Genomic DNA, 5926 nt, shown 5'->3' with positions numbered 1-5926 from the left:
TCGATCGTGTTGCATCCTGTTGTGCGCGAATGCGATGATTGAACCGCAGCGTTGGTGAAGTAGATTTAAGTGATTTGTGTAAAAATACGTAATTTTTTAGTAATAAGTTTTATATAAATGTGTACTATTTTTTATTTCTGGTCAGTTTTTTCTACTACTAATTTCTAGTTTCTGCTTCCTTTACTCCTTCCTTTCTCGTACTTCTACAAACTTCCTTCTTTGACTACATTTTCATTTTAATACCTTTTTCTATTTCTTTTTTCAGCTTGTCTCATGTTATTCTTTACTTGATTCCAAATTTTTTATACTTGAGTAACATATTTCTTTCTCCTTCTACTATTTTTACTCTACTCCTTTTTTTATTTGTTTCTATTTGTTTTCAATTCCTACTCTTTCACTAATATTCTGCTTTTAAAATAAGTTTCACTAATTTTATGGTTTCTACTGCTTTTTATCTGACTTGTATAGCAACAAATGCGTTCGTAATTTTACAGAAATTTGTAAACGAGTTTTGTATAAATGTGCACTCCTTTACTTCTGGTCATTTTTATCTACAACTATTTTTCGATACTTTTAACTTCTGGGTTATATTTTCTACTACAATCTCTTGTTAAATTCTACCACTTTTATTCTACGTCTTTATAATTTATTCTAACTTTCCAACTGTTTTTGTTTTTTGTAGCTTTTTACTGCAACCTCTTTTTAAAATCTACTACCTTTCTTCTAAGTCTTTATACTTTATTCTGGATTCTAAATTTCGAAACTGTTTGGTACAGCGTTTTACTTTTCGTACATTTTTCTACTACTATTTTTTTATTTATACTACCTTTCTTTTACCTCCGCCTCATCGTTTAGCTCGAATTTTAACTTTCGCAACTGGTTTTGAATTTTTTTAACGAGTGCGTAATTTTTCTACCACTTCCTTAAACTTTACTTATTTTTAACTTTCTGCTACTGTCTTTGAGTATCTACATATTTTAGTCTCTGGGTTAATTTCAACTTTTCCGTTGATTTTCTCTTACTGCCACAACGTGCATACCTAATTTTATTTATAGTCGTGACTTCAAGGTTTTTACTACCGTTAACGTTTTATTAAAAAATCTAGTACTTTTTATTCAGATAAAAAGAACTTTGATTTTGCTACTGCCATTTAAGTATCAACTACTTTTCTTAAATTACTACTACTCTTTTATACTATGCCTTTTTGGTTGAGATCCAGTTCCTACACATTTTTACCAAAAGTTTTAAATTTCGCACTTTCAGCTATTTTTTTTTTGCTAAACTTTTCTAGATTTACTAAAGCATATACAAACCTCGCACTTTCATCTACTTCTCAATTTTGCTCCATTTTTCTAATTTTACTACAGTTTTGTTTCTATTTTTTCTTCTGTAATCTATGTGCTTTTCTTATTTCTATTTTAAGACTTTACTTCTTTTCTATATTTCTTTCAGTTTAATTTAAATCTTTTGCTACTACATACTACTTTTTACCCGACTACTTTTTTTCGTTCAAAAATAGTTTTACCATTTTTGTTAATTCAACTTCTTCACTACTTTATTCTTCTTGAATTAGTTTCCAACTTATTTTATGACGTCTTCTACTTTTTACCTTTCCACTAACTCTTTAAAGTTTCTACTACTTTCTTCACTTTTTCAGTTTCTATATTTCTACTCAATGCCATCACTTTTATCTGCCTTCTTCTTCCTTATTTCTTCCTTGAATACAATTTTTTTAGGCTATTATTGGTTTCGACACAAAAACAATGCTTTTTATTGAATAAAAATTCAACTTGAAATTCAGTTCTCAAACCGACACAGCGAATGTACTTTTATTTCCTTCCATTATTTATTTATTTTTTTTTCACATTCACTTCATCCTTCATGCGCATGCAGCTCCATCGAACGAGGTACCGTCCGGACATTTAAATAGCACTGGCTGCAACCTCCCATCACTTCCACTAGCCTGACATGTATAAAATATGCGCGAATCGCCGGGCCAGGCGCCCTGATCACCCACGGCTGTGCACCGAAATGCGGGATCATAACAAACTGCGTTAGAGGACAATGCACACGATTGCATTTGTACGGAGTAACGTTGACGAGAACCACATTTATAACGCGTATACGTGCCGCCACTCTGACATTTATAGTAGTTTCGACAATTGTATGGATCAGGAAAGTAGCCAGGTGTTTGACATTGGAAAATAGTAGTGGCAGCAGTAGATCCTTGACCTTTATGCCGGTGCCTCGTCTGTACGAAGGAGTGTGTGCAGGTGGCAAGCAGAAACTGGAGTAGAAATTTTAAGTGCACTTATGTAATTCTAGTCGTACATGTTTGAAATATTTTTTAGGTATTTAAATACTTATTTTTATGAAAAAAAATACATACCCATAGCCAGAGTGTTACATATAAAGGATTGCCCATTTTTCCGCGAGGACCTGCGTGCATTTCAAACAAATTACAAAGTTTTACTAATATTATTTATTTAAGCCAGCCGCCAAGTACTTTCTTTTTAAAGTTTTTGGAATTCGCAATTCGTCTCCAATGTTACTTTTATCTCAACAAGAATGCCAGATTAAGAAATCGTACAACTAGTACCTTTCGCCACTTAATTAATTTTGAAACATATCTATCTACCTACATGTGTACTCCCAATAGCGATAGATGCGATTACAGTGGTTCAAGGCTTTGCCGCGGAAGATACTGTGAAAACCGTGAAAACTACTATTCCTAGAGAGCCAGGTATTAAAAAGTTGTATGCACTGCGACTCAATGGATATATTGTGCTACTATTCAAAACACTTCGTCTCATCCTATATTTTTCAGAAAACTTAGTAGAGCTTTTAGGGAGGCTCATCGTTTGGCCACATAGAGTCTTGAAACGGTCTCACACTCAAGGAATAAATATGTAGATGCAATTGTGTCTCTTTTGCTGAGTCACAAAGTCAACGTAGATCATTTAAATATATCCCTTACTTATACATTTGTCTACTTACTCTGCAGTTTGCTGGAAAGGATTCTTGTTATAAAGTGTAGTTTCTCTTTAGGGTGGTAAATTAGAAGTCTAAGCCTCTTCAGATTGTACACCCGAATAACCTTTTGGTTTGGCGAAGTCGTGTGATGCTTCGCCAATGTCATTCTGTCAGTCTCATTACCTACTGTAAGGAATAGCCTAAGCACTATATCTAGAAGTTTAGGTCACTGCCTTCTTGGCTAATCCGTCCGCTTCCTCGTGGTGTCCCCTAGCTCTTGTAATCTGGTTCCCAAAGCAGTCGGATATTATTGTGTTCAAAAAAAGATCGTGTTTTAGAGTTTTCATAGATCTGGTTTAAAGTCCATTATTAGACTATGATACTTCACAGACAATGACCTCACTCAAAGTTATGTATGTACATATATTCCTGCTACCTGAATGAATTATTCTTCTAGTAAAGGCATTAAGACCCACTCTGACGCATAAGGCTTTCATTAAGCTTAGACCTCTTTCTAGATTATCGCAGGGGGGGCTCTCGAACTCTTCTCTGGCAGAGACGATTTGTAGAAGTTTATTCAGTACAAGGCTCCACAGAAGAGGTAACAGTATACCTCCTAGTGCGCATCCCTTTTGTTGTTTGTAACTGCAATTCTTGTTTGAAGCAGCTTTGCATTTCTTTTCTCTAATGATGTTACGTATTGTAAAAGGCGCCCTCAATGTCAAGGACAGCAAATAATACTTTTTCTTTCCTGTCGAGTCCAACGCCTCTCCGACCGACCGCCGAGTGAATGGCTTTCTTGCCAGTTCCCAGTCTGATGGAAAAGGTCTGAACTTTTGTGATTCCGTCTTTCGTTTAGTGGGAGTGAACAGAAAGCAGACCAAGTATCCTTTCCTCTTCTACACCGGTATAGCTACCGTTAGGTGATCTGATTGTTTGCCTGTTTTCTATCGTTCCGTTGGGTAAGGCGTTATGATGTCTTGCATGTTCCAGGGTTGTCCAGATACTCTTACAGAAATTTCTGAAAATACCTACTATTCTTACGTCAAACTAGTTAGGCACTCACCCAGCAAAGCGCCGAGTGCTAGAGTTAAGGGCGTCAGTTATAATATCATTCATCCTCTAAACTTTGTGCTCCAAAAACATACAGCAAACTGATGCTAAGCAAATTAAAAAATTTGGCCCAGTTTTTTTCTTGGGGCGCCTCTTGGGGCAATCTTTCTTGGCCGCAGCTCTAAGCACAAATCGGATAATTCTATCATCAAAGAGCTGGAAAATCTATCGCCCAGAAATACGTGCCAGGACCCTCTTCTTTAAACGTACGTATGTTGGGTCATGGACAACAATTTGGATACTTATGCTCTAGGCACTAACCCCAGCCCGTGTCAGCCTCTGGGGGGTATACATATAAATGAAACGGGTAGCAGGTTGATTTGCCAGAAGTCTTTGGCGATCTGTCACCTCTCAGCTTGAAAAGGTTGGCCGCATTTCATTAAAAATGAGGTTTCAAGTTTCGCTAAGGTAACTCTTTGCTATTCCGATTTCGTGAGAAGTAGAAGTAGTATTATTGGCTCTATACTGTTCCTCGTTCAATGCCTATTCTCGTCTCTCAAATAGATCAAAAGAAACGGGTATTTTCCCAAAATTTTTATGAGATTTATAGGTTCCTTGATGCTTTGGGACCTGCAGAATAATAACTTTTGCTAGCTAGTTCCAATAATTAAAATAAATGCCAATTTTTAAACATGGCTGAAATTCTCAACCTGCTTATGAAACGATTATTTTTAGTAGCTCTGGTTTGTACATTGCAAACAGACTCGTACCAAACCAAATTAAGATTATCGCTTAAAGTCGCGAAAAATCAGCTGCTCTGGTAACACCACCTCACTTGTATATGAATTAAAGAGTGCATTGCGTTGAAATACTGATAGGATTGGTGGCTATCCGCTGATATTGCAGTCTTTAAAATACGATAACAGAACTTCGACCCCATTCGCTAATCAGGCAAAAGCTTTGGCGCGGTAGCTTTATCTCAAAAAACGATAAAAAGTCAATGGTGTAACTCTAATGCGGCTGAAAATAAAAGCCAATAACCCTGTCACAATTAATTATCAATAGCTAAAATTCTATATTGATTCTTGTTATCATTAATATGCAAAATTTTAATTACTAGTGTTCGCCCAGCGGTTGAAATTCAACCGATAAAATTAAGGATAGTTTATGTAAGTTGAATGAGCTAAAATAACATTAGTTGGAATGGGTTAAGTGGAGGGGAGTTTAGCTTAGTACTTGGTATAACATAACATAACCATAACATAAGAATAAATAACATAACATATGAAGCATAACACACCACAATATAACATCGCACACTCTTCAGTTGTATTTCCTTTTTATCCCTTTTTTCACCTCTATCTAAATCTTATTTATTTTGGTTCATTTTATGCCAAATGATGTTGCCTTTGATGCCACATCAAGTGATATCATGTCATGTGGTGAAATTGGGTGTGGTGAGCTGCGGTGTGGTGGATTTGGGTGTAGGAGTTACGGTGTGGTGAATTTAGGTGTGGTGGATTCAGGTGTGGTGAGTTAAGTTATGGTGAGAAAGTTGAGGTGTGGTGAGTTAAGGTGTGGTGAATTTTGGTGTGGTGAGTTGAGGTGAGTTAAGGTGTGGTGAGAAAGTTGAGGTGTGGTGAATTAAGGGTGGTGGATTTAGGTGTGGTGGATTTAGGTGTGGTGGATTTAGGTGCGGGGGTTAAGGTGTGGTGAATTTAGGTGTGGGGAGTTAAAGTGTGGTGAATTAATGTGTGGTGAGCTCAGGTGGAGTAAGTTTTTAAGTTAAGATGAGTTAAAGTTAAGGGGTTATGATTTTTATCCTTATCTTCATCTTCATCTTCATCTTCATTTTCATCTTCATCTTCATCTTCATCTTCATCTTCATCTTCATCTTCAT

At 36.2% G+C, this 5926-nt stretch overlaps 1 protein-coding gene across 1 annotated transcript in view; it reads right to left on the bottom strand.

Moving 5' to 3' along the window:
- LOC118747176 (major royal jelly protein 1) overlaps positions 1-5926 on the bottom strand; it is a 16534-nt gene that overhangs the window by 361 nt on the left and 10247 nt on the right. The gene's annotated exons all lie outside the window — the stretch shown is intronic.

This window comes from Rhagoletis pomonella, unplaced genomic scaffold (assembly GCF_013731165.1).
Source record: "Rhagoletis pomonella isolate Grant_MI unplaced genomic scaffold, Rhpom_1.0 Rhpom_scaffold_00011, whole genome shotgun sequence".
NCBI classification, from domain to species: Eukaryota; Metazoa; Arthropoda; class Insecta; order Diptera; family Tephritidae; genus Rhagoletis; species Rhagoletis pomonella.
Note: the sequence above shows the minus strand (reverse complement) of the source record. Positions and strands in the feature narration are given on the sequence as shown.